A 19,692-nucleotide genomic window follows, 5' to 3' on the forward strand; every position below is an offset into this window, starting at 1 on the left:
TTAAAGGGGTTTTCCGAGATATTGGATAAGTCATCAGTATCTGATCGGTGGGTGTCCGACACCCGGAACCCCTGCCGATCAGCTGTTTGAGAAGGCTCTGGCGCGCGTGTGGTCCTCTCCAGTATCCTAGTCCAGTGACGTCACGTTCATCGGTCACATGGCCCCATAGAAGTGAATAGGTCTGAGTGCGATACCAAGCACAACCACTATACAATGTACGGCGCTGTGCTTGGGAAGCTGACAGAAGGCCACAGCGCTCACAGGAGCACCAGAGCCTTCTCCAAAAGCTAATTGGCAGGGGGTCCTTGGTGTCAGACCCCCACCGATCAGATAGTGGTGACCTACGTAAAGGATAGGTCATCAGTAATGCAGGACAACATCGTGATGCCAAAGATCGCAGGATCGCTATTGTACATCGCAACATGATGAAAGAGAATGTGGTTGCGACTCACAGGTTCCAATGACCGGAACGCGCAAAACCCTAGAAATCCAAATCTGCTGGACACGAGCATGGCGATACTGGGATCTTTGGCCAATTGACGTCATGTAACCAAATCCTCTGTGTGGCCTCATTCTTCATGAATTGTAACAATGTATCATGTTATATAAATATAATATTTCCTATAACATCGTAATGCAGTAATTGTCATCAAAAGGTTTTTATCAGAGTTGTGACTTTAAGAGCCTTAAGGAACGCTGCTGCCGTGACAGATAAGAGCTTCCTCTGTAGCCGGCTGCTTCTCATGGCCCGCAGCCCGACACAAGCCCGCTTCTCACGCCTTCCTTGTAAACAGCTTTCAAGTCTTACACTTCTATTAACTGGATGTTAAAAAAAAAAAGAATCCATTGCAAAACTTGAAATTATATTTTTCTTCTGAGTTTTACGATTTTAAGGGTCCGATCGTTCTCTCCTGCAGAAACAGCGCCCCTCTTGTCCCCAGTCTGTGTGTGGTATTGCGGCTCAGCCAAGCACAGACCATGGACAAAGTTTGGAGCAGTTTTTTCTTTTCTTTTTTCAAACCTTTTTGCCATTTTAGTCTCTGGGCGAAATTTCCAAAATCTGCACGTGTCTCTTGCAGATGTGTCACGGATGTTGATGCGGATTTACCACAGAGGTTGCAGCTTTTCCTGATGGATTCGTACAGATGGGCACAGCACAGGCCTATAGCGATGTATGGACACCTATTAGTGTACGTGCACAAGTAGCGGATGCGCTGCTGATTTGCTGCCACGCATTTGCATGCGTTAAATCCGCTGAGTTTTAGGCCCCTTTCAGACGAGCGAGTGTCACGCCCCGGACTCGCAACGCAGCACCCGTCCTGAACTTGCAGCACTGCCGGGGTCACATAGCATTATATACTGATTTATGATGCTATGTAACCCTTAGAGGTCTGGAAAATACTGGATAACACTGACATAATGCTGTCAGTGTTATCCACTACATTCCAGAACTGTAAGGCTGGGTTCACACCTGAGCGTATTCGATAAGCGTTTTTATCGGGCGTATTTTGGGGCGTTTTTGTATTTTGGAAACGCGCGTCGTACACCCGTTCTTGCTATTGTTACATAGCATCGTTCAATATAATGCTAAGCGACCCCGGCAGTGCTGGGAGTTCCGGACGGGGGCTGCGCTGCAAGTCCGGAGCGTGACACTTGTTTGTCTGAAACTAACCTTAGGCCCCTTTCACACGAGCGAGTATTCCGCGAGGGTGCAATGCGCGATGCGAACACCATGCGCCCGCACGGAGTCCGGACCCATTCATTTCAATGGGTCTGTGCACATGAGCGTTGGTTTTCACGCATCACTTGTGTGTTGCGTGAAAATCGCACCATGTTCTATATTCTGTGTTTTTCACGCAACGCAGGCCCCATAGAAGTGTATGGGGCTGCGTGAAAAACGCATCGCATCCGCAAGCAAGTGCGGATGCGGTGCGTTTTTCACTGATGGTTGCTAAGAGATGGTGTTTGCAAACATTCCGTTTTTTATCACGCGCGAAAAACGCATCAACGCGCATTTCCCCGCGCGATAAAAACTGAACAACTGAACGCGATCGCAAACAAAACTGAATGAACTTGCTTGCGAAATCGCACAGTTTTCACTGAACGTATCCGGACCTAATCCGGACACGCTCGTCTGCAAGGGGCCTTAGGGCTGTTTCACCCGAGCGGATGCCGTGCGTGACATCCGCTTGCGTGAATGACGGCCAAGACCCGCTGCGGACAGCAGAAGCACGGAGCAGCAACATGACTGATAACGCTCCGTGCCTCTCTGTGATCTTTTTACTACAAAATCACGGTGACAACTTTATCTCGCTGTGATTTTGTAGTAAAAAGATCAGAGAGAGGCACGGAGCGTTATCAGTCATGTTAGGCTGCATTCACACGTCCGTGGTGTGTTGCGGACCCGCAAATTGCGGATCCGCAACACACCAGCCCGGCACCCCCATAGAAAACTGCAAAAAAATAAATAAAAATCTGCAGCTGCAATTGAACCGCGGAGTCGATTCTGCATGCACAGCCCATTTACTGTGGATTTAACCCTTTGCAATGCATAGTGCAAAACGTGGGGAAAATCCACTGCAAAATCTGTGACAAATCTACCACATGCAGATTTGTTGTGGATTTTACCATCAAAATCTGCTGCGGAAATTGTGCCATGTGTGTCCGATTTATTTTTATTTTTTTAAAAGTTCATTTTTCAGACACTGCGCCACCCTTGTCCATGGGCTGCGCCTGGTATTGCAGCCGTCAAGTGAACGAGGCTGAGCTGCAATACCACAGAATATGGACAAGAGTGGTGCACGCATAGGGTAAAGTCTGCAGCCTATCTGCACCAGTATTTTGCTGAATGTGGCCCTAATCTTGCGATCCGTGCAGATCTGATCCGCGATATGGCCGTGTGCATCAGCCCTAATTCTCCGCACCCCTTTATCTGCTCTACAATCGGTCGGTCTATTAACTCGTCTCACGCAGGATCACAATCCCTCGCTCCCTGGGAATGGAAGCCAAGTGTCAGCACACACCTACACCTCCGATGCTTCCTGCGCAGTGACTCGTATCTGCTGCCACCGAGCTTCCTTGTTACTCTCCGTAATGACAGGTTTTTGCGAGGGGCGTGAATATCAACGATACTGAATGGGTGTTGAACTTTCGCTGACTTGTGGAAACACTTGCCGTCTTTACTTGTCAGAGCCGCCGTCTAGTAGGAAGTCGCACTAGAAAAAGAAAATTCCCTTAGTTGATACGGGGCTTGCGTGACTACGAGACAGTGGCGGTAAGGGTGCTTTTTTTTGGGGGGCATTAGATATATTATTGGATGGTTACGTTGACTGTGGCTGCCTGCGGAGTGATAGGATTGAGTGCTTACCTTAATATTACCCTCTATTCATAGCAACTTGTGATTGTAGCATACACATTGTACAGAGGCCAATTAAAGGGGTTTCCAGGGCTGTCAATATCGGTTTGGTGGGGGTTCGACAGGTGAGTGCTCCGACCGCTTCCTTGCTCTGCCTTACCTGCATGCTGTGGATGGGATTGAGCTGCAATACCAAGAGCAGCCACTATAAAATGTATGGCGCTGTGCATGGTATACTATGAAGAAGGTGTATGGGCGAGTGTCGGACCCCGCCTGATCTGATACGATGACCTATACTGAGGATAGATGATCTCGGTAAAATATTTGGAGCTCGGTCGCACAGAATATTAAATCTGGAGTGTTTAGCTCATTAAGCACTATCTAGACCTGTCCTCTCCAGTTGTTGCAAAACTACAACTCCCATCATGCCCTGATAGCTGCAGGCTGGTCTTGGCTTTGCCGAACACCGTAGGACTAGGTCTGTGCAGGTTTTAAGCCTCTGAATGTTAACATGATTGTTCACATTCACTGACAGCAAACACAGATCTCAAAATAGTAACCAATTGAGCGCTGTGGCTTTTTCCCTACACAGCGAAGTTCCAGGCTACCCCCTGCGTCCAGGAAGTACCACACCTATCATAATGTTGTGGCATATCAGATGAGAATACCCCGATAATAACCGCTATTGCACTTTTCACTAACATGTTCTATATAAAGAACATTCCCTGTTTTTGCAGGGAAGCCACGAGCATGCCTATGGAAATGCATCAAACTTAAAGGGGAACTCCAGCATTTTTCTTATTCTTTTAAGAATATAAACTTCTGGTAGTTGCATAGCAGCAGCCCAGGTGACACAAGGTGACCATCATCTCTAATGTGGTGTTCACCTTGCTGGAGTCCAGTACAACCTTTTGCCTGCGAAAAGAAGATATACCACCTGGGGGGGGGGGGGTCCTGCTGCAGCGCCTCTTGTACAGTCATCCAAAAATAAGCAATAAAAGCAGTAACTTCCTTAGGCCTAGTTCACACGAACGTATGGCTTTTATAGTGTTTTGCGGTCCGTTTTTTAACGGATCCGTTGTTCCGTTTTTGAGTTCCGTTGTGTTTCCATTTCCTTTTCGTTTTTCCGTATGCCAATGTACAGTATACAGTAATTACATAGAAAAAATTGGGCTGGGCATAACATTTTCAATAGATGGCTCAGAAAAAAACGGAACGGATACGGAAGACATACGGATGCATTTCCGTATGTGTTCTGTTTTTTTGCGGACTTATTGACTTGAATGGAGCCACGGAACGTGATTTGGGGGCAATAATAGGACATGTTCTATCTTTCAACGGAACGGAAATACGTAAAAACGGAATGCATACGGAGTACATTCCGTTTTTTTGCGGTGCCATTGAAATGAATGGTTCCGTATACGGAACACAAAAAAACGGCCCGTACACTTGCAAAAAAAACTTTGTGTGAACAAGGCCTTAGAGAAATCTGTGAGAGAACATTGCAAAATGAATATTTTAGAAGTTTTGCTTGTGAAGTCCCGTGGTTGTTTTCTACGGACTTGCATGACTGCTGTACCGCGGTCTCTGCCTTTTTACAGTATTGTGACCTCATTGTGTTCTTTTACTGTGATGTGATATCATCTTTTATGGGGTGACATTTTTGTATGCATTATTTTTGTGCTATAACTGTGTGCATTCCTTCAAGTTCAACCAAGGGATAGGTGGGGGCGCGAATTCCAGAAGGAAGTGAGACTCCGATTTTCTGTGTTATCCCCATATTGTGACATCAATGTGTGCATTATTCTTGTATTGTTAGCACTGGGTGCATTATCCCTTACTGTGACATCACTGCCTGCATTGTACCTGTACTGTGACATCAGTGTGTGCATTATACCTGCCCTGTGACATCACTGACTGCATTATACCTGTACTGTGACATCCCTGTGTGCATTATACCTGTACTGTGACATCACTGTGTGCATTGTACCTGTACTGTGACATCACTGTGTGCATTGTACCTGTTCTGTGACATCACTGGGTGCATTATACCTGCCCTGTGACATCACTGTGTGCATTATACCTGTACTGTGACATCACTGTGTGCATTATACCGGCACTGTGACATCACTGGCTGCATTATACCTGTACTGTGACATCACTGGCTGCATTATACCTGCACTGTGACATCACTGACTGCATTATACCTGTACTGTGACATCACTGTGTGCATTATACCTGTACTGTGACATCACTGTGTGCATTATACCTTCCCTGTGACATCACTGGCTGCATTATACCTGTTCTGTGACATTACTGGCTGCATTATACCTGCACTGTGACATCACTGGCTGCATTATACCTGCACTGTGACATCACTGACTGCATTATACCTGTACTGTGACATCACTGACTGCATTATACCTGTACTGTGACATCACTGACTGCATTATACCTGCCCTGTGACATCACTGACTGCATTATACCTGTACTATGACATCACTGACTGCATTATACCTGTACTGTGACATCACTGTGTGCATTATACCTGCACTGTGACATCACTGGCTGCATTATACCTGCACTGTGACATCACTGGCTGCATTCTCCCCTACTGTGACATCACTGGCTGCATTATCCTTGTGCTGTCTCGTCTTTGCACTGTAATTCAATCTGTGCGTTATCCCCATATTGTGACATCACTATGTGCATTATCCCTTTACTGTGACATCACTGGCTGTATTATACCTGTAATGTGACATCACTATGTGCATTATGCTTGTTTGTTTTTTTTAATCACTGGGTGCATCATCCCTTTACTGTGACTTTGTGTAAATTATCCCTGCACTGTGACACCACTGTGTGGAGTATCCCTGTACTGTGACATCAGTGGTTGAACTATCCATGTGTTCTGCCATCACTGTGTGCATTCTTCATGCATTATGACATCATTACAAGCATTGTCCTTATGCAGCACAAAAAATAACATGCAGATCTTGGAGAGGGGGGGCAGGTTTTGACTCCTTTCCATTCTCAAATATTGAAGGGTACGTGTAACCTATTTTTCCTTTTAAAATCTGAGATACCTGTTTGCATATTATTTTTGCATGGAGCATTACCACAATCTTGCAGGAAAAGAGAACCATCTCTCCAGCACCACCTTTTGGAAGTGGCTGACTTGGTAGTTTTCCCTTATGATGTCTCAAGGCTTGTTAAATAGTCGGACTTTGATTCGCAAGGAGCCACTTCCAAAAAGTGGCACTAGTGAGACTGTTCTCTTTTCCTGGGTGATACCTCTTATACCCCTTTTTGTAGTGCCCTGGAGTTGTGCTTTGGACTGTGCTCATTTGCCTTATTGCTACTATATAAAGCCATCAACTACCTACTTTATTGCACTTTCAAGGGTTAACTTCCACATTTATCCTGCATTTATTCATATTTTTGAATTGCATCTATATATTGTAATATATCATGGTCATGTGCACTGGTATTTTACACTGTAGCTGCACTGCACTTTGAAAAGGGTTAATGCACAGCCAACTAATACTGACAGACTTTATGACTTTTTACCTATGCAAAGTTTTTGAGGGGAAAAAAACCAGACACCCCGACCTTCTGACTGTCTGGTTTAGCTCTGTTGATTATGTCTGGAAAAACAAATGCTTATTCATTTCCATAGATTTGCATTGACGCTCTATAAAGGTCTACACAATATAAATTGTAACAATGTTTCTGTTTAGGCTGTGCTTCTCTACTCCCCACTTCTGTATATAAGGAGAGCAGTCAGCGCCCCTAGGGACCAGTGTTTAGTAGAAGAGACTCAGTCGGACCAGTGCTTAGTGGGAGAGACTTTGCCAGGCTGCATAAGTGACCAAAAGATGGTGAAATGAGGATACTCTGCCACAGATCCTGGGTGACCAGGGAGCCATCCTTCCGAGAGAGAGAGGGACAGCTATCTCAGGCCTTTCCTTAGCATGAAACTTTCTTCTGCCTGGGAGGAGTTTGGAGAAGCTAGCCCTTTGCCTTGCCTGTATTGTTCTGCACTTGAGTTCTTCCAGTAAAGAAGCACACTGGTTCCCTGCAGACCCTGACACTCTGGACCTTTTTCCCCATAGGGGTGCGCCACGCCTTAAAATACCTTCCGGGGGGGCAGCAACATGTAGCGACACCTCGAAGTGTCCCGAGGACCTAGCGTAGTGTTGGAGCCACCCCGAAACCAGCCACTGCATTTTCCATAGAGCAATGCAAAAAGTGAAATCGGTGGCAAAGCAGCAGCGTTTCTGTGGGGCCATTTGGTGCAGGTTTTGCTGCTGTGAAATTCCTTCATATCAGACCTATCGCATGTGGCCGTTCCCTGCTAATTGTATTTTATTTTTTATTTTAAAAAAAATTAAAGCACCACCTACTCTGTGATAGGGGTGTCCTAGTTACTTCGGAGTCATTTTGGAGGTATACATTGCACGTCTGACTTTGGCGTGGTAACTTAAATGAAACTTTAACAGCTGACAATGCATTAAATTTGCATCCCCCCCCCCCCCCCCTCCTCCGTCAAATGATGCCAGGAACAGGTGCAGCACAGCAATTAAATTAGTGCCCGGCGATCTGCTTTATCAGGAGGAGCGTTTTCACTCCAAGGCATCTCGTATTGGGGTTTGTTATTCTCTCTATTGCCTACTTAGTAATTAACCCATTATCCTTATATTCATATTTTTAATTTTTTAACAGCTGGATTCCTGCCCTATGGCTGTTTCATTATGTTAATTTAGGACTAGGTAGCAGGCGCACTGTAAATTTAGCAGCTGCTGCCATGGTAACAGATGTGTACATCTGCGATTGGAATAACTTTATCTTTCAGACGTCGCCGTCTCGCAGCACATATTTCATGGCAGCGGCATCGGACAGGTATGCGTGCCAACATTCGGCTTGGCAGAAGGAAGGCATCATTCCTGTTGATTTACATTCATGATATTGATATGATAATACAATAATTACTGGGACCGGGTTCAAGTAGCTGTTGGACTTGGCGGTTCTGAGAAAGCAGAAAAAAATAACATTTAGGAGATTTTCAGGAAGTCATTAAAATCAGACCGGAATGTAAAGGGGTTGTCCCATAAAAAATATTACACATTTTTCAAAGCAGCACCTAGATCTGAATATTGTGGTAATTGCATGCGATTAAAAAAATGACTTATTCAGTATACGGTAATCTGCATAGCGCCATCTGCTGTTTATTTTCTTATTTGATTCATTTGCTGTAAATGCACAGATTAAAGCGCCTTTTTCTCCTGACTGGGACCCTCTGCAATCAGTTGTAATCTGTGGGGGTGTTCAGTTTCCCTGCAGCACCACTCCAGGATAAATAAAGCATTACATGATGCCCATTACAATACATGGACATACCAGGTCCTCCAGAGCAAGAGAGACATTGGTTGTAGCTGCTCTTCTCTCTTGGGAGCCTGAACAGAGGATTCGTTCTATTAACCCAGATAGGGCTGAATGAGTTGTTGTTCTGATGCTGCTTCAGTGCTTGCTCTTCTCCACTTCCTGCTCCCGCATCGACAAACAGGAAATGGCTTCAACTGCCATCTCCGCCAATCACTGGCTAAAGCAGATGACTGCTGAGGCCAGTGATTGGCTGAGCGCGAAGTCAAAGCCGTTTCCTGTGTGTTTGGGGCGGGAGCAGCAAGTGGAGAGGAGCAATGACTGGATCAATGTCAAAACAGCATACTGAATGCTTTATCATACCTCCCAATAGTCCAACTTGGACTTTGTCGGAGATGTGTGCTCTAAAAAGTGTGATCTGGATTCTGTAAGGTTTCTTGGATGATATAGGGTGGCTTGGGGGTAGGTACTTTATTAGCCTATAAACGGGGAGTGATATTGTGGCAATACTATGTGTATTGTAGCATTTTGTACAAATTTAAAAGTTGGCATATCAAAAAATTGGACATTCTTATATCTGACCGTAAAAGCAACCATCCATTTCAAGAAACAAAACTCACATTAACTGGGGAATAAACAGAACATGACACCCTCCTCCTTCATCTTTTTAGCCTCAGATCTGCCACTTCCTGGGCTCCATTTCTGTCATCCAAGATGGCCGCACTGCTTCTCAGACTGCCTGATGCATACTGGGAGTATGGTAGCCCAGTGGTAGACATTTTCTACTTCCCTAGAATTGGCCAGCATGTGATCAGTTCTGGACAAGTAGGAAGTGTCTTGAGCTACAGTCTGAGAAGTGGTGCTGCCATCTTGGATGACAGTAGGGAAGCGAGAAAATTTGCAGATTTTCAACTAAAAAGATGAAAAGTAGAGCACCACGTAAGTTGCATTTATTTATTTTTTTCCGTTCGTTCAGTTAATGTGAATGTGACCTCTTGCAACCACATAGTCTTCCTACCGTTGAGTTGCATCGTGAACGTTCACGATCTCGTTACACGTCTCATAAATGGTGGTTTGCGAACGAAATAAGAAACCTCTTAAAATCCAATCCTTAAAACCACACAAAGACTTGGAGTTCAAGTGGTAGAGAATTGTTTACACACCCTCAGATCCTTATAAAACAGAAAATGTGTCAAGTGATGATTTACACCTTCAAAGTCCATCAAATACAAGCCTTGAAGCAGCCTTACCAGCTCTTGTATTGCATGGAGGCAAGAGGAATATCAAGGTCTTCTCAAAAGTGTCCACGTGCACTGTCTCATGGATGGTAACCACCATATTTTTTTCCACATGTAAAAGATTATTCTGAAGACCTCTACATCCTACCACCAGCTCTTCAATGATAAGTCCTCTATCTTTTGTCTTGAGTGCTCTACTCGGACAGACGGCAGCCTCCGTGCTGAGAATCACTGGTATATGTCAGGCAAATTAATTCTGACCCGAGACTGTGCACGTACTGTGAGATTTATTGAGTGAAACTGACTCAAATGACTGTCAGCTAATGTAGCTCTAAAAAAGACTGTTTATGATGAGAGTTATCATGCAAGGAAACGAGATAGGTTATTTCCCAGGAGGTAACAATAGGATTATATGGTTCTGCTTATAATGTAGATCGTTGTGAGGGGTTTTATTGCAGGATTATAGTCGGTCCTGATTTGGATTGCAAAATGTCACTGCTTACAAATAAATTACTCTACGATATTTTTTTAAGGGGGTTTTCTCGAAGTGGAATATTGATGACTTATCCTCAGGAAAGGTCATCAATATCTGATCAGCGAGGTTCGATAACAGGCATCAATCAAGAGGACACAGCGCTCCAGTGCTGGGACCCTCATTGATCATGAGAACAGGGGCCCCATACCCCATAGAGCCCCCAAAATGAATGAAGCGGACAGTCAAGGCCACACTATTCATTTCTATAAGGCCCCTTGCAGACGAGCGTGTCCGGATTAGTTCCGGATGCATTGCGGATGCGTTCAGTAATAACTGCGCAATTTCGCAGGCAATGTCATTCAGTTTGGTCTGCGATCGCGTTCAGTTTTTATCGCGCAGGTGCAATGCGATTTAATGCGTTTTGCACGCGCGTGATAAAAAACTGAATGTATACAAACAACATCTCTTAGCAACCATGCGTGCACTTGCTTGCGGATGCAATGCGATTTTCACGCAGCTCCATTCACTTCTGTGGGGCCAGCGTTACGTGAAAATCGCAGAATATAGAACATGCTGCGATTTTCACGCAACGCACAAGTGACGCGTGAAAACCAACGCACATGTACACAGCCCCATTGAAATGAATGGGTCCGGATTCCGTGCGGGCGCAATGCGTTCGCATCAGGCAATGCACCCGCTCGGAATACTCGCTCGTGTGAAAACAGCTGCCTTGTTCATTTTGTGGGGCTTCACAGGATACCATATATAAGTAAATTTGAGGCACACAATATTTTGAGTTGCAAAAATGGGGCATTTATTCATTAGCATATAATGCTGTCATCCATAGGCCCAATCTTTTTCAAATTGTACACATATTTGGCAGAAACCGTACGTTTCGGTCGCGCAGGACCTTCATCTGCGGTTTTATCTGCTCAGACGGATGTGTGTAAGTGGGGCGCCCCACTTACACACATCCGTCTGAGCAGATAAAACCGCAGATGAAGGTCCTGCGCGACCGAAACGTACGGTTTCTGCCAAATATGTGTACAATTTGAAAAAGATTGGGCCTATGGATGACAGCATTATATGCTAATGAATAAATGCCCCATTTTTGCAACTCAAAATATTGTGTGCCTCAAATTTACTTATATATTTATTGGCTATCTATAGCCCTTGATTGGCACCTAATCGGAACAAATAGAGTGCGGTTCTCAATTTCTTTAAAAAATTGTTCACAGGATACCAGACTCCTGTTCTTGTGATCAGTGGAGGTTCCAGCAGTAAGACTCCAACCATTGTAATAGTTATCCACTACTATGTGGATATGGACTAACTTAGACTGGGTTCACATCTGCGTCTTTACTGCCGACAGTTTGTTCCATCTGGGGAACAAACTGATGGAATTCACTGTAACTGGTGTACGTGCCGGCCCTACATGCAGCATTTTTTGTCCTGCCGAAAGCCGGCATAGATACGGCAGTAAGCGGCCGGATCGCCGCCGGATCCTACTACAGTGAATGCGGATCCAGCGGTTCGCGGTGGTATCTGCCTGTGCCGGATATGGTAAACTCCAGCAGTCTGTTCCTCTGTCCGAAACCGTAGATTTGAACCCAACCTTAATATTACTGGAATACCCCTTTAGGTTTCAGCCTAACTGCAGAGTATCTTCATTTCAATTTTACACCAAGTCCCATCATTTTGCTGTTCCGACAGCTTTGTATAGCCTTTATCTCTGAACTCATAAAAGCATGTAAACATTCATTCACGCTATATTCTTATCAGTTTGATAAGAATTGAGCTATGACGTGTGTTTATGAGCTGTCAGGAGTTCAGAGATAAGGGGTATACATAGCCAGAACAGCAACATGATGAGTTCATTGTGAAACTGAAGTTAAGATACTGCAGCTAGGCTGAAACTTAACCCTGTAGGACAAAAACTGATGAAAATTTTTAATAAACTGAAGTGAAAAAAATGTATTCTAGCTCAAATAAGTAAACAGCTGTTTAACGCCTTTAATACCATGAATGATCTACCATTTGAGACCATGCATGACCTGTTTAGTTTAAAACATTTGTTTCCAACTTTTATTTTTTTTATTTCGGAGTTTTGGATTATGGAAATGATCTTCTGTTTTCTGTTTAGATCTCTTTTTAGTCTTTCTAGCACAAATGATCATTTCTCTTGATTGATCACTGATCCCATGGGTGAAATGATAATGAAACCAGGGATTGGCAGCTGCGCTGATACTTGACTTGTGTAAATCACTCTCCGTTGTCACTGCCCATGACTCTTCCAATTATTGATGGGTTTTATAGGCCCATTATTTGTAATCACTTGTAGATGGCAGCTGCAGGATGAGAATAGCACAGACCAAGATAAAATGGTACAAAATGTCATTTGCTTAATGGAAATAGAGGGATGATGTTGCTGATGTAGATTGGCTTCAAACTTGGGGAGCCTTTCTCTGTGGTAAGAGCAGAAACCCACAAATAGCTTTGCCCTTTGCTATAAAAATGAGCTCATCCTTAAAGGGGTTCTGCAGTTTGTTTAAACTGATGATCTATCCTCTGGATAGATCGTCAGCATCTGATCGGCGGGGGTCCGACACCCGGGATCCCTGCCGATCAGCTGTTTGAGAAGGCAGCGACGCTCCAGCAGCGCCGTGGCCTTCTCACTGTTTACCGCTGGCCCAGTGACGTCATGACTAGTATCAACTGGCCTGGGCGCGGTTAAGCTCCATTCAAGTGAACGGAGCTTAGCTGCGCCTAGGCCAGTTGATACTAGTTGTGACCTCACTGGGACAGCGGTAAACAGTAAGAAGGCCCCCGGCGCTGCTGGAGCGCCGCTGCCTTCTCAATCAGATCAGTTAAAACAAACTGCAGAACCCCTTTAAAGAAACACTCTGGGTAAAGCCGATACTCAGCATGATAACTAAGACATGGACTAAAGGGGCGTTGCATGACACAAGGATTCACCAAGACCCCAAAAGGTCATTTCCTGTCTTATGCACCACCTTCTTGGTCCATTTCTAGATGTTACACATTGAGAGATATTTGCTCCAAGGAAACTGGTGTACATGCTTTGCACTACATTTACTATAGAGATTATCCAGTACTTGGATGTTGATGACCTACCCTTCAGTTGACTCAGGGCAAATAAACTGGCTTTGATCGAGTTAAGAGAAAGCTTCCTCTTTAGTGCCGCTTACTGGATGTTGTATCTACCCTATCTACCCTAAGTCAATGTTTGACCCATAAGCAAGCCTTGCAATATGCCATGGGATATACCGTATTTTTCGCCCTATAAGACGCATCGGCCCATAAGACGCACCTAGGTTTTTGGGGAGGAAAATAAGAAAATAAATATTTTTAACCAAAAGGTGTGCTTTTGGTGGGTTTGGAACTAATGGTGTGTGGTCTGTGGATGACGGACACTGTTATGGGGGGGATCTGTGGATGACGGACACTGTTATGGGGGGGATCTGTGGATGACGGACACTGTTATGGGGGGATCTGTGGATGACGGACACTGTTATGGGGGGATCTGTGGATTATGGACACTGTTATGGGGGGATCTGTGGATGACAGACACTGTTATGGGGGATCTGTGGATGACAGACACTGTTATGGGGGGATCTGTGGATGACGGACACTGTTATGGGGGGATCTGTGGATGACGGACACTTATGGGGGGATCTGTGGATGACGGACACTTATGGGGGGATCTGTGGATGACGGACACTTATGGGGGGATCTGTGGATGACGGACACTTATGGGGGGATCTGTGGATGACGGACACTGTTATGGGGGGATCTGTGGATGACGGACACTGTTACAGGGGGGAGATCTGTGGCTGGCACTGTTACAGGGGGGATCTGTGGATGGCACTGTTATATATGTGCCATCCACAGACCCCCCACCCCATAACAGTGCCATCCAGCGATGTCAAACTGTCAGCATTCGCCCCATAAGACGCAGGGGCATTTTCCTCCCATTTTTGGGGAGGAAAAAGTGCATCTTATGGGGCGAAAAATACGGGTAACCTAAACCAAAATCTTACCCATGAAGAATAGGACAACCCTCAGGCCCTGTACTACTCAAAACAGAGTATGTCCATTTAAGGCTACTTTCACACTTGCGGCAGAGAGATTCTGCCGGATCCGGCAAAACGTATGCCAACTGTTGGCATTAGTAAGACAGGATCAGTCTTAAAAATGCCTGATCAGTCCAAAAAATGCATTGAAATGCCGGATCCGTCTTTCCGTTGTCATCCGGCAAAACGCATCCGGCCTTTACTTTTTTCACCTTTTTGCGCAGACTGGAAGGACGGATCCGGCATTCCGGTAATACATTCCTATGGAAAAAAATGCTGGATCCGGCATTCAGGCAAGTCTTCCGTTTTTTTCGCCGGAGATAAAACCGTAGCATGCTATGGTTTTCCCTTTTGCCTGATCAGTCAAAATGACTGAACTGAAGACATCCTGATTCATCCTGAATGGATTACTCTCCATTCAGAATGCATGGGGATATGCCTGATCAGTTATTTTCCGGTATAGAGCCCCTGTGACGGAACTCTATGCCGGAAAAGAAAAACGCTAGTATGAAAGTACCCTTAGCCATACTGTTTCTATACTGAGAACATTTTTATCTAGTCAACCATTTTGTCACTTTAGATTCATTTTCTTTTGCACCTCTTTGTTTTTACACCATTTTGAGGTCTGGAGAACAGCAGTTGGGAGTCTTAAAGGCTATGTATACCTTCGGGGGCAATTAAAAAAAAAATATATTATTGCATTGCACTTATTTTGAGCTAAAAATCTTTTTTTCAACCAGTCTTTATGAAAAATATGGAGCCCTTTTCTCTGTACATAGCTGAGATGCTCTAGTAGCAGCCTCCTGGATTTTCTTTCTTCTCCGTCAGTTGGGGAGGTGACGGGCTCCTTATCTCTGCTCTCTGACATTATAAACGTTCATTATTGCTCACTTCTTATCTTACTGAATGTGGCTTAAATTAGGTGTTTATGTCCACTTAGTAGTTTAGAGATAAGGTTTATTAGATGACCGGCACAAAGTGAAAGTTAGAAAAACAGTTAACCCTTTGTGACAGAACAGTTCAATATTTTTAATAAAGGCCAATTGAAAATATGATTTTTAGCCCAAAATTAGTAAAATGCAATTATAAACAAAAATTGTCTTTAAGGATCACGCAATGCTCCCTGGGAAAAGGGATATGTAAATGAGCTCTTATCCAGGCAGTTGAAAGCTGCTTCTTTAATGCCACTTACTGGAAGGATCAGCTACACTATAAGACAGTGTCCACCCAACAGGCCTTGCAACATGACTTGGAATATTAGCCACATCAGAGTCCTTCCCTTAAGCAAATGACGGCCGTCGGCAGACAGCTGTTTTTGGGGTTCTTGCTTCCAGTCAGTACAGAGCAAGACTCTGCAACTGCACTGACAAGGGGCAAAAACCCTGAAACAGCTGTCTGCATATAGTTGTCCTATTCTTCATGGGAAAGATTTGGATATAGATTATATTTCAAGCAGGGGTGCACCACCAATGAGGCCAGGTGAGGCGATCGCCTCAGGCAGCACCAGGTAGGGGAAAGAGGGAGGCAGCAGAAGGGCCATGGGCAATGAGCACTTTCATTGTGGCAAAGGGGTTAGGTTAAGAAATTGGCATGGGGGGGGGGGGCGCCGTTTCAGTTTTCACAGAAAGGCTAGGTGCACCCCTGATTTTAAGTCATGTTGCTTGCTAAATCCTCAAACATTGACTTAAAGGGTAGCTACTGCCTCCACTCGTTGGCACTAAAGAGGCAGCAGTCTCTCTCCTGGATGAGAGCATATATCCTGAGTCAACCAATACCTGTTTGAACTGTTTAGTGCATTTATATGTGAAATTAGTATGCTGAACGACTGTGATAGGCAGCATTTCCTAAGGTAACACTTTAAAATTCAGCAAACGCGGGGAAATATTTGCCCATTCTCCCCAACAACATTGTCTTATTCCCGTGAGAGGTCGGTTTCACTCAATTACACCCAGCAGAACACATTTCCATAATTTGACACGCGGTTTACAATATTAGGTCAGTTTCACCAAACGCCTCCATGAATGCCATTAAGGTCACAAATAATATTTCCCTAATGATATTACAGGAGCTCTGCAATGTATGCAGTAATCAAACTATTATCTGGATGTTGCGTGGCCTCGCTTGGGATGCTGGCTTATTTCCAGTGATCACGCATTTCCCTAGTTCTTAGGTATTTTGTGATCTTTAACGAGGCTGCAGATAGATTGCTGAAGAACAGATGCATTTTTTTTTTCCCCGTTAATGCAGCATTGAATGAGAGACGCGGCTGAATAAAGGTTACTGCAAGGAGAACCAGGCTACGTTAATAAAATAGATCTTTATTCCATGTAAAAGCAGGGTATTACTAAAGCCTAGTGTGGTGGACATCGGTTTCTGCAAAAGAACAGAGGCCTGGTGGATGATTCTTGGAACCAGCCGATGCCATGATTGTTGTGGCCATGCTGCTTGGCATATATCAACCACTGGCATTCAAGGCCCATGAGAATGGCTCAATCAGGGTTAGTAAATTGTGATCACAAGTAAGATTATGAGGATTTATTGATGGCAATAACCCCTTCCCATATTACTCCAGAATAGATTGTACACTTCTGTCTTCAGAGGGGTATAATGAAGCTCCTGGGCCCCAATGTAAAATCAGTGCAGAGGAGCCTTTCGGCATCCATAGAGTCTGGGTCTGGATTCGGCTTCTAACATTGTATCTCTATAGCTATACCCCTGCCTGTCCTGTATCTTTTGCAGTGTTGGGTCATAGAATGGTTATGGAGAGTTCTTAGTTTTGGCAGAGTTCCTCTCCTCTTATCAGGTTTGATAGACACAATGAAGATGTGGGCAAGTGTTAGATAGAAGTGTCCACTCCAAAGAAGCTGCTCTCGTGTCTACTTTTGGACCCATGGAGCAGGTGTCCTAGTGCATTATTCTTCCCATTTGAGGGTGTGACTCAATCTCTAAGGCTTCACATCGGTAGAAAATACAGGAAAGGGGAACTGCCTGAGGGTCAATTCTTTAATGAATGGGTGGGTGAAGAATTGGGACACGGTCCAGCTTTTCCTATCTACAAATGGGGTGGTCTGTTAGCATCAACCAGCACCAAGATGCCCATTTTGATTTTTGCAGGTTTTTGCAGGTTCCTCTTCTCAGTATTGGAAAATGTTGAAAGCTCTACCCTTAATGTGCTCTTGTATATTCTCGTTTATCTCTTGTCCATTTTGACCACAGTACTAGGAACACAAGGGGGGTGGCATACCAGAAGTGAAAACTGCTTAGATTTCACTGCTAGGATGTCACCCTACAGCGCTTCTAGTACTGTAAGCATCTGCGTGGGTGGAGTTGTCACATACTCCTCCTTATTATCCAAGCCTGAAGAAGGACCATTAGGTCCAAAATGTTATTTCTGTCACTGTCATGACACTCTGATGCCCCTTTTATATTTCTCTCTTCTGGGATGTGATTGGTCCTGTGGCACCGAGGTCCCGAACCAGCACCCAGCAGCTACTAATTCACACTTGAAGACCCCAGTCATACAATTACTTTATGATGGTTATATTTGCCCCCAGATTAACTCCGTGATCCTTCTTAAAATAAGCAAAAATTGCCAACAACGTCATACAAATTAATATTCAATAATAAAATATATAAAAATGTCTCTGACCTTGGAAATCTATACAAAAGATTGTTCATAAATCTATTAATTTTCCCTGCTTGCATCCTATGTTAGTCAATTAGCTGACAGCGTCTCACAATGGAGGACCCAACGTGTCCACACGTTACCCAAAGAGCCCATTGATTTCAGTGGGAGATATGTCATACTTCATTCGGACAGTGGCGGTGCTGTAAGGAAATTGAACTTATTGCATTCTTATTGAGGTCGCCAAGGAGACACTCTATATTCAACTTATCATTGTATGGACTGTTAAAAGCAGACAGCCCCTTTAAAATCTGGAGCGTTTGCTGGGTTTATATCTTTTTTTATGACAAGACAGGAGGTCTAAATTTCAAAGGTTCATTTTTATTCTGTGTTAAGTAGATGATCACATTTTCTCCAGATGCATGCGCTATCGCAGTGTCATCGGTGTCTCCTATTATAAATGTACATACATAGCAGGAACATTACCTCGCACTTACAGTGTACACTCTAATTTGCTGAATTTGCAGAACTTGTGTAACTTTTTATCTCTCTTTCACTGAACTATATAATGTTTCCAGTGCTTTTAAGAGAGTCTTTCTGCCGGGTGTATTGTAATTAAAGGCTCCATTTGATCAAATTTTTCCTCTTCTTAAAAGACTATTTCATACTGAAGTGTTCTACTTGAAACAGGGTATTTTGCATAGCTGCAACCAGAGACAACGTACTGTGTATAAGAGATCCAGAGCAAACTGTCCCATTCCCATGAATTGTATGGGGTGTCCCAAAAATGGGATGAGTTTCTGGTAAGTCAACCATAGAGACTTGTCAAACCACAGGATTTGTTAACTGATGACCTACTCTCTGGATAGGTCATCAGTGTCTCTGACCAGTGGGGCCCCCCATCCCGATCAGCTGTTTGCGAAGGCACCTGTGCTCCTGTGAGCGCCCCCTGTCTTCTCGCAGCTCACCAAGCACAGCGCCATGCATTGTATAGCGGCTGTGTTTTTGGTATTGCAGCTCATCCCCATTCAAGTCAACGCCACATTGCAGATCAACGTGTCGTCACTGGCCTAAGAAAAGCATCACAGGAGTGCCGGTGCCTTCTCAAACAGCTGATCGGTGTTGGACCCCCACCGATCAGATACTGATGACCTATCCCAAGGATAGGTCATCAGTATACAAATCTCGGAAAACCTTTTTAATGGCAGCTAGGGGAGCGGGCTGCTTGACTTCAACTTGAGCAGGATAAATATGTATACGTTAGCGCCCTCTTGTGGCGGCTATTTAAAGGAATATTCTGGTTATAACAAGTTGCCCCTTACTATTTTATTAGTGTGTGGGGGTGTCTAATCACTGGAACCCCCATCAATCATAGCAATGGGGGTCACATACCCAGAAATGAATGGAGCAGATGGTTGAGCATGCGCCGTACTGCTCCCGTCATCTTCTATGCACTGTATTCGTCTATTTTTGGCAGTCCCATAGAGAATGATTGGAGCAGCACATCTTGTACTCGACCAGCT

General features: G+C 44.4%; 1 protein-coding gene across 7 annotated transcripts in view; it reads left to right on the top strand.

The window, feature by feature from the left end:
- The window catches only part of MAGI1 (membrane associated guanylate kinase, WW and PDZ domain containing 1), a 465,776-nt gene that overhangs the window by 188,363 nt on the left and 257,721 nt on the right, over positions 1-19,692 (top strand). The gene's annotated exons all lie outside the window — the stretch shown is intronic.

This window comes from Bufo bufo, chromosome 9 (assembly GCF_905171765.1).
Source record: "Bufo bufo chromosome 9, aBufBuf1.1, whole genome shotgun sequence".
Taxonomy (NCBI): Eukaryota; Metazoa; Chordata; class Amphibia; order Anura; family Bufonidae; genus Bufo; species Bufo bufo.